We start from the raw sequence: 9690 nt of genomic DNA on the forward strand, positions 1-9690 counted from the left end.
TAGATCAAGCTGACTTCCAGTTTACAGAGATTCACTAGCCTCTGTATCCTCAGCACTGAGATTAAAGGTGTATGTGACCATACCCAGTGGAGAATTTATTTATTTGCTTGTTTGTTTGTTTATTTATTTATCTTTGGTTTTTTGAGACAGGGTTTTCCAGGTTTGTCCTGGATCTCGCTTTGTAAACCTCGAACTCACAGAGATCCGCTTGGCTCTACCTCCTGAGTGCTGGGATCAAAGGTGTGTGCCACCACTGCCCGGCTGAGAATTTATTTTAAAGACAGGATCTCACTGGAAGCTCAAGTCATTTTCAAACTCATGGCAATCCTCCTGCCCTCGACTCCGTGTTGTGCACCACTGTGTCTTGAACCCCGTCCCTTCTAGAATTTAAAGCAGCTAAAAACAGTGAGAAGCCATGACTGGTGACAAAGACCTATGATCCCAGCTTCTAGGAAAGCTGAGGCAGGAGGATTGCAAGTTCAAGGTCTATGTGGCCTATAGATGAGTTCAAGGCCATTCAGCACAATTTAGTGAGATTGCATCTCAAAATAACACAAACACAGAAACAAACTGAGCTAACCTTGGTTGTGAACTGGGCACACCTGGGAAGAAGGCACCTCAATTGAGGAATTACCTCCATCCGATGCCCATCCTATGGGCATGTCTGAGAGGCATTTTCTTGATTGCTAATTGATGGAGGAGGGTCCAGCCCACTGTGAGCAGTACCATTTCTAGGCAGGTGGGCCTGGAGTATATTAGCGAAGTAGCTGACTTTCCTGAGCTATGAGCTTTCTGAGCATAGTTGATGAGCAGAATTCTTCCCTGGTCTCTGCTGCAGTTCCTAGCCAGGTTCCTGCCCTGATGTCCCTTTCCTCCCCAGGTTATTTTGGTCATGGTATTTCTACCAAACAACAGAAAAATCAGGGAAGAAACTGAACAGGCTTTCATATACCTGTCACCTAGTTTCAATGTCTCATCTGGCGCTAACAGACCACAGTGATTTCCAACCTTTTTGACCATGGATCTCAATAACACCCATTTTATAGGCTATCCTCCGCATACTCTCCCCAATAGCTTTAATTAAAAAATTAAGCCAAACAAAACCCAGCCTAGAGAGGGGAGATAGATATGCAGTCCCGCCCCTGGCTGAGGAGTTATTGGCAACTGACAGCAGCTGAGAGAGGGAGAGTCCGTTTTCTTTAAGAACGTAACTCCGCCGGGCGGTGGTGGCGCACGCCTTTAATCCCAGCACTCGGGAGGCAGAGGCAGGCGGATCTCTGTGAGTTCGAGGCCAGCCTGGGCTACCAAGTGAGCTCTAGGAAAGGCGCAAAGCTACATAGAGAAACCCTGTCTCGAAAAAACAAAAAACAAAAAAAAAAAAAAAAAAAAAGAACGTAACTCCGCTGGGTGGCGGTGGCGCACGCCTTTAGTCCCAGCACTCGGGAGGCAGAGGCAGGCGGATCTCTGTGAGTTCGAGGCCAGCCTGGGCTACACAGAGGGATCTAGGAGAGGCACCAAAACTACACAGAGAAACCCTGTCTCGAAAAACAAAAACAGGGGTTGGGGATTTAGCTCAGTGGTAGAGCGCTTGCCTAGCAAGTGCAAGGCCCTGGGTTCGGTCCTCAGCTCTGGAAAAAAAGACAAAATAACAAAAAAGAAAAACAAAACAAACAAACAAAAAAAGAGAATATGGGCAGCACAAATTGGACTGGATAGGTTAAAAGAAAGAAAGAAAAAATGGAAACAAAGTTGGCTGGATGGGGAAGTGGGGATGAATCTGGGAGAAGTGGGATGGACAGAAATGATCACAACACATGAAATCCTCCAAGAACTAGAAGAGAAGAGAAAAACCTATGTAGTGTGTGTGCTGCTCTAGTGTGAGAGTATGTCCTGTGTGCCACAGTGCTCCTGTGGCGTCAGGGGCCCACGTGCATGAACCAGTTCTCTTCTTCTAGCACGTGGTTCCAGGGATCAAACTTTAGTCGAGGTTTTGCAGCAAGCCCCTTACCTGCTGAGCCATCTTGGTGGCCCCTTGTAGCTTTTTAACATGAATCTCCTCCCAATACGATGCTCTGACACTTGGATCCATACACTAGACATACAGAGTAAATAAACTAGAGGTGAAGTTACACTGTGCACGACTCCCACTTTATTTAGTCTGTTTTATGATAGTTGTTAATTCTGGCTGGGATTCCCTAACTGATGTTGGACACAGCATCAGAAGCACCGAGTTAATAGTCATCCACCCGCGTCTCTGCCAAGTTGTTGGAGCCTACTTCTTGTCGAGCATTGATAGCCAGATCGCGCCATCTAGTGGTCATGCCTGGGATTTGACAGCGCCTTTCTCTTACCTAGATGGCAGGGGTGGGGGGTTGGGGGTGCTCGTGGGAAAGACAGCAAACTCAGAAAAAAAGCACTGGCACAGGGATGATCCAAACCAAACCAAACAACAACAACAAAAAAAAAAAAACAAAAACAAAAAAAAAAAACAACAACTACAAACTATTGGCTCAGTTCTTTCTTTAGGTACTCTAGAGGGAGGCCAAAGATGAACTATGACCTACGCCCTGGCCTCCAGATTCCCCCACCCCCACCCCCCACCCACACAAGGTTTCTCCGTGTAGTTTTGGTGCCTGACCTGGATCTCACTCTGTAGCCCAGGCTGGTCTCGAACTCACAGAGATCCGCCTGGCTCTGCCTCCCGAGTGCTGGGATCAAAGGTGTGTGCCACCGCCGCCTAGCAATCAGATGATTTTTGAGAGACAAAGAAGAGGTGTTGAGGTCGTGGTACAGCTGCACAGTAGAGCACTTGCCTGGCTTGACTCCCCAGCACTGGGGGGAAAAGTGCTACGATCATCAATACATCATCGATTCTGATGCGGTCACAGAATTGTCACAGGCAGGGTCCCAAGAGGTGGAGAGCTAGGAGATGGTGGTAGGAACTTGGGATACCTGGAACATGGTGCCAATGTGGTAAAGCGAGGCCTGGCCTGTGGTAGCTACCCACCAGGCTGAGGGTGAGAAATAAGTGAGTGTTGACTCTTCTCTTCTCGGGGAGCAAATCTCTTAGATATACAGGAAGAATGTGAGGGGGAGCTTCCTGACTGGCAGGCTGAGGTCGGAGAGAAGCAGGAGGTGGAAAAAAGTCCATCCATAGTATAGGGGCAGAGGATGGGGTATGTGGTGGGGTGGGAAATCAGATGCTGAACTCTCCAAACAGGCCAGATGGCTCAAGAGGCCAAGGTACAAGGTGGCATTGGGCGTGGTACAAGGGTCCAGTGTGATCCTGGCCCTCCTGTGAATCCTAGCCTGGCCAAATTCATCCCTACAGGTCCTGCTCACTACTGAAACATGAGGCTGAGTTCAAGTTCATCTCTGATTCACTGGGCTTCTGGCTCCAGACCTGTAACAATGAACTTTTTGAAATTTGCCCCAAGCACTGACAACTACTATTTTTAATCCTTACAAACAAGTTCTATTATTACCTTCCTTTGTACGAACAAAGCCACCAAGGCTCAGGGTAGTTAAGGACTGTCTCCAAGGTCCCACAGCCATGAGAGATTTGAACTTGAGGTTGCTAGTGGCTCTCCCTGGGCCTCAGCTTACAGCTGGCTTCCAGGTCTGAAGGGAAATATCCTCCCAGAGGACCTGCGCTTTTGTTCACAAGCACATCGGATGATTTCAAAGGTCAGAGGAGACGGACAGGGTGCCCAGGCCCTGACTGTGCCTTGGTGGGGGGTACCGAACAGGTTCCACCTTCCTCATCCCACAACTCACTTCTGTTTCCAGTTGGGTCTGGGTTTCACAGCACCACGGGACTGTTCGTAATGCCTTTTGTATAAATGGACTCGCCTAAGGCTTCGATAACCAGAGGGGAAAAGCAGTCTGATAAAATCCATTTGTAGATGGAGGGGAGCCAGGCCTAACAGCCCTGTAGGCCAAGCCTGGGACAAAAACTCCCCCTCCTGGAGGACACTCTCCAGTCTTCCCAGTCCGTTTTCTCTCCCTCCTTCCTTTTTTTCTCCTCTCTCTCCCCCACCTCTCTTTTGAGACAGGGTCCCATGTAGCCCACACTGATCTAGAATCCACTGTGTAGCCGAGGATGACCTTGCGTCACAGATTCAGAAACTAGGGCTTCTTGAGTGCTAGGCAAGTACTCCCAGAGTCACATTCCCAGTGTTTCCTTCTTCAGAGTCTCAGTAACTCAGGCTGGCTTTGAACTTTTGATCCTCCTGCCTCAGCACCCCTAATACTCGGGATCATCAGTGTGTGCAGTCTACTATTTCGTTAGGAAAGTGGGAAGTAATGTTTATTACCAAAAATGTTAATCTTTTGTGGTTGTTTTTGGAGACAAGGTCTCTCTATTTTGTAGCTCTGGCTGTCCTGGAATTCAACATGTAGACCAGGTTGGCCTTGAACTCATAGAGATCTCCTTGTCTCTGCCTCCAATTGTAATTTCTAACTTACAATCAATGCACCTTAAATTTTAAATTCAATGAAACCTAACCTGGAACCTGATATGTAGGCCAGGCTGGCCTTGAACTGATAGAGATCCACCTGTCTCTGTTTCCTGAGCACAAGGATTAAAGGTGTGATTTATTAACAGGATTTTTCCTCTTTTCTATTCAACATGGAGTGATCACTATCAAGTAGTTCTGTCTAATGTCTGTTGTCTCCTTGCTAGGGTGCACATTTTTATCGTCACCTGATGTCAAACACTGCCTGGAACATAATAATTGCTTGATAGACACATTTTTCTTTTTCCTTCTTTTTCCTTCTTTTCCAGCCACCCCCACCCCCCAGACAGGCCAGGGATGTCCTGGAACTTGCTTTGTAGACCAAGTTGGCCTCAAACTCAGAGATCTGCCTCTGCCAGGATTAAAGGTTTTTGTTTGTTTGTTTGTTTTGTTTTGTTTTTATCGATACAGGGTTTCTCTATGTAACTCCCCTGGAACTCATTTTGTAGACCAGGCTGGCCTTGAACTCTGAGATTCCCCTGCTGGGATTAAAGGCCTGACACTAAAGGTACTTCTTGTGAGGTAAAACCCAAGACTAATTTGTAGGAGAAAGACCCTCAACGTCCCTTCCACCCCACATCTCCTCCCCTCTGCATCATTTACTCTTGTGGTTCTTCCTGCCCCACCTAAGAGCTTCAGGACACTTAGTCCTTCAGGTGATGGGGCAGGGCCAGGCAGGGTAGAGGAGTGGCCTCGTCTCTAGTTGGGGAGAAAGTGGAGTGTTCTTTCCATCAAATAACTACTAAGCCCTTTGGAGGAAGGCATCTTCTTTGAGGAAGTAGATAGAAATACCAATACTAAAAATCTCACGGGGTTGGAAAACTCCCGGAGATCTGCCTAGGTAACCACAAAGCTATGGAAGGAATTTTGGAGCCTGAAGCCAGACTGGAGGGGGCAGAGCCAGGGCGAAAGTTGTGGACCCACCCACCCTTCCATTGCTTCCTCCCTCCCTCCCTTCAGGTCTCCGGCCCCTCCCCTCCCTATCAACCCATTCAGGAACTTCAGCCTGCTATCTCTCACTCTCCACCCTTTCCTCTCTGGACTCTGTTCCAGTAGGATTGTGGGGTTACCAGAGAAATGCCAGGCCCTGGGTGAGTTTGAATTCCAGAGAAACAATGAATACTATTTTTAGGGTATTCCAAAATGTTGCCTGGGACAATGGGGGCATACTTACACAAAACAGAATTATTTGTTATTTTTGAGTCTTTGTCTGTTTTCTGTTGTTTTGAGATAGTTTGCTAGGTAGACCAGTCTAGGCTTGAACTGTCTAAGTAGTATAGGATGACCTTGAACTCCTGGACTTTTCTGCTTTCTGCTGGGATTACAGATGTGGGTGGGTCAACTACCCAGCTCTCCACCAATGGCTTTTAACCAAGAGTCTTGCTATTCCAAAGTCTGCAGCCTTGCCCCAGGGCACAGCAAAAGCCCCACTAGTTTCCTTATGTAGCTGAGGCAAAGGCACACACACACACACACACACACACACACACACACACACACACACACACACACGGTCTGTGTAGCCTTGGCTGTCCCAGAACTCTCTATGTAGATCAGACTGGCCTTGAACTCAAGAGATCCACCTGCTCCTGCCTCCTGAGTGCTGGGATTCAAGATGTTGCCTCCCAAACCTTGCAGGCTGCAAAACTCACATAGGATCCTATCCTTGTAGCAAAGGAAAGACCAAAACTGGGCAACAGAACTGTGCTTTTTCTGGTGAATTCTTCTTAGGGGAGTAGACTTCCGAAAAAGAGGCCTACAGGCAGTGGGCCCTTGGAGTTGGAGTAAGTCCTCCTATGTAATTTCCATCTAAGTTATACCTTGCTATACAAATAAATATGCATACTGCCTGTGTGAGTGATGTGTGTGTGTGTTCGTCAAATTTATTTTATGTTATTGTGTGTGGTGTATGCATGTGTGTGTTGGGGTGGGGTGCACTTATCTCTGAGTTGATGTCCAGTGTCTTCCTCTGTTACTCTCCACACGGAGAGACACAGACACACAGACTTTTTTCTGGAGCCCGGTTTCATTCTTTTGGCCTGTCTCCACATAAGCAGCCACGCAGTTATAGGCATGCGCCACTGCAGCTGACTTTTACATGGGGGCTGGCGATCTAAACTCGATTCTCCTGTCTGTGCAGGAAGCACTTTACCCACTAAGTCGTCTGACGGGTTTTTAAAGTTGACTCCAGTGGTGGGGAGACGGCGGCACCGGTGGTACAGCGTTTGGGATGCTAGTGTGAGGGAGGGTCTGAATTTAACCCCAGTGCTGGGGAGGCGGAGACGGGTCCTTGGCACCAGCTGGCTATGCAGCCTACCCTACCGGCAAGTGCTTGCCTAAATGTTCCTCTAGCCAAGGGTAGGGTGTGCCGGAAGACACAGTAATTGAGTAAGAAATGCCTAATGCTGGGTGTCAGGAGCTGCTTCCGGGTGCTCAGCCTCGACCTGACTCAGTCTCTAGCTGTGCGTTCTCACTGTAATCCTTGTCTGTTCAAACAGTAAAACTGAGTCTCAGGTGGTGACACATACCTGTAATCCCAGCACCTGGGAGGCGACCGTGACTCCTTGAAGCCAGTGGAGGTGTCACGTGGCCAGCAGTCACACACACACACACACACACACACACAATAAATAAATGTAATAAAAACAATTTAAGGGCTGGAGAGATGGCTCAGCAGTTAAGAGCACTGACTGCTCTTCCAGAGGACCCGGGACCCACATGGCAGCTCACAACTGTCTGTAACTCCAAGATCTGACACCCTCACATAGACATCTAAGCAAAACGCCAATGCAAATAAAATAAAAATAAATAAATTATTTTTTAAAAAAAATTTAAAAAGGCTGAACCGGGAGGTGGTGGCACACACCTTTAACCCTATCACTTGTGAGTTTGAGGCCAGCCTGGTCTGCAGAGCGAGTTCCAGGGCAGCCAGAGCTATACAGTGAGGTCATATCTCAGGGAAAAAAAAAAAAAAAAAAAAGAAACAACAGAAAAAAATTAAAAGGGGAAAGTATCAACAAGCTGTGAAAAACACTTAGAGGTGATGTTGATCTGCAGCTATTAGAAGAGGTAAGCACTTTAAACAACAGGCACTCTCCTACCCAGCAGCCTTTGTGCCAGTGGAAAGTGGACTTTGGAACCACACAACCCAGGTAGCTGCTCCATATAAAATGGAATACTACTGAGTGGGTTTTTGTTTATTGTTGTTGTTTTGTTTGAGATAGGGTCTCACCACGTAGCTCTGGATGGCCCAGTACTTGCTATGTAGACCAGGCTTGCCTCAAACTCACAAAGATCCACCTGCCTCTGTCTCCTGCATGCTGGTAGTACCACCACCACACCTGGCCAACTGAACTTAAAACAAAACAAAACAAAAACCCTCTTTAAATCACATTAATTAACTGATTGATTGTGTGTGTGTGTGTGTGTGTGTGTGTGTGTGTGTGTGTGTGCAGTCACAGGACAATTTACAGAGTCTGTTCTCTCCTTCCTATAAATGGGTTCAGGGTATTAATCTCAGGTAGTCAGACTTGGTGGCAAGTGCCTTTATCCACAGAGCCATCTTGCCAAACCCCTTAGGGTTTTTTTTTTTTTTGGTTTTTTGAGACAGGGTTTCTCTATGTAGCTTTGCACCTTTCCTGGAACTCACTTTGGAGACCAGGTTGGCCTCGAACTCACAGAGATCCACCTGCCTCTGCCTCCCGAGTGCTGGGATTAAAGGCGTGTGCCACCACCGCCCGGCCTGTTGTTGTTTTTTTTTCTCCTTGAGACTAATTCTCACCTTGAGGTCTGGAACGACCTCAGGCTCAAATTTAGATACTGCCTTCTGAATGCAGGGATTGTGGGTGTGTGTCGCTCAGCCTGGTTTTTGCTGCGTTTATCATGAGTGATAAGGGCCGGAATAACAGGAGCTAAAACCCCAATCTAGCAATATCAAAATGTAACTGCTATGTAAGTGGCATTAAGACTTCACACCCTTAACACAGCCTTGGTGGCGCACACCTTTAATCCCAGCACTCAGGAGGCAGAGGCAGGTGGATCTCTGTGAGTTTGAGGCTAGCCTGGTCTACAGAGTGAGCTCCAGGACAGGCAGGGCTGTTACACAGAGAAACCCTGTCTCGAAACAACAACAACAACGACTTCACACCTTTTTGAAGTGCAGCTGAGCACCACATAATGAGGTCGAATGGGCTGAATATATGGTGGGAGGCCCATGAAAATCATTTTTTTTTTTAAAGTGGGGTAGGTTCTCTATAGCTTAGGCTGGCCTCAGACCTGCTGTGTAGCTGAGATAATCCTGATCCTTTTACTTCTGAATGAAAGTTCCTAGAAAGAAACTCCATGTTCCCCAGAACCTTTAAGCAAGCTGATTAACTGACTAGAACATCAATGACTGTGTAGAGGTTGGAATGTTGCCAGCCCAGAGCCTAATTACAATTCCTCGTTTTATCTTTTATCCCCCTGAATAGTCATCCCTTGCTTAACCTCTGTGTCTGAACTAATGTTTACTGACTAAGAGATAAAACCTTTCTACCAACCCAAAGGCTGAGTGTCATCAGATAGGCTCTGAGGCCTAGAGGGGAGATGTCTACATTTTGCTGTAACTGCCTACTTAGTTTTTCCCACAATGCATTTGAAAAGTGCCTTAACTTAGGACGTTTTTGGTTCTAGCAGTATAAAAACTTCATCAAGCCTCAGGTGATTGTGCATACCATTAATCCCAGCACTCCAGAGGCAGAGGCAGGCAGGTCTATGTGAGTTCCAAGGTAGCCTGGTTTACATATTGTATTCCAAGCCTACCAGAGTTACATGGTGAAACCCTCAGAACAAAAACCAATCCCCCCCCCCCCCCCCCCCCGCCCCAAAAAAAAAACTTCATCAAACTGTTACCATGCTGGAACATGGGATTTGGATATTCTAAATCTGTGTTCCCTGACCATGGTCTCATATTTGGTTCCTCTTAACCCCTTTGAGGGAACAGTTATTTTAGTGTTGACATTCCCAGAATATCTGGTAATACAGGCTTACACCACTCCACACTGCTTATGCAGTGCTGGGGGCGGGAACCGGGGCTTCTTGCATCCGAAGCTGAAGTAAGACTATTTTTACTTCCCAGTGAATCACAGCGATCTGTTGTTAGTGTAAATACTCCATGAGGATTGCACAATACCGA

At 47.1% G+C, this 9690-nt stretch overlaps 1 protein-coding gene across 1 annotated transcript in view; it reads right to left on the bottom strand.

The window, feature by feature from the left end:
• Positions 1-9690, bottom strand: part of Pnkd (PNKD metallo-beta-lactamase domain containing) — an 85199-nt gene that overhangs the window by 55440 nt on the left and 20069 nt on the right. The gene's annotated exons all lie outside the window — the stretch shown is intronic.

This window comes from Peromyscus maniculatus, chromosome 13, assembly GCF_049852395.1.
Source record: "Peromyscus maniculatus bairdii isolate BWxNUB_F1_BW_parent chromosome 13, HU_Pman_BW_mat_3.1, whole genome shotgun sequence".
Classification (NCBI taxonomy): Eukaryota; Metazoa; Chordata; class Mammalia; order Rodentia; family Cricetidae; genus Peromyscus; species Peromyscus maniculatus.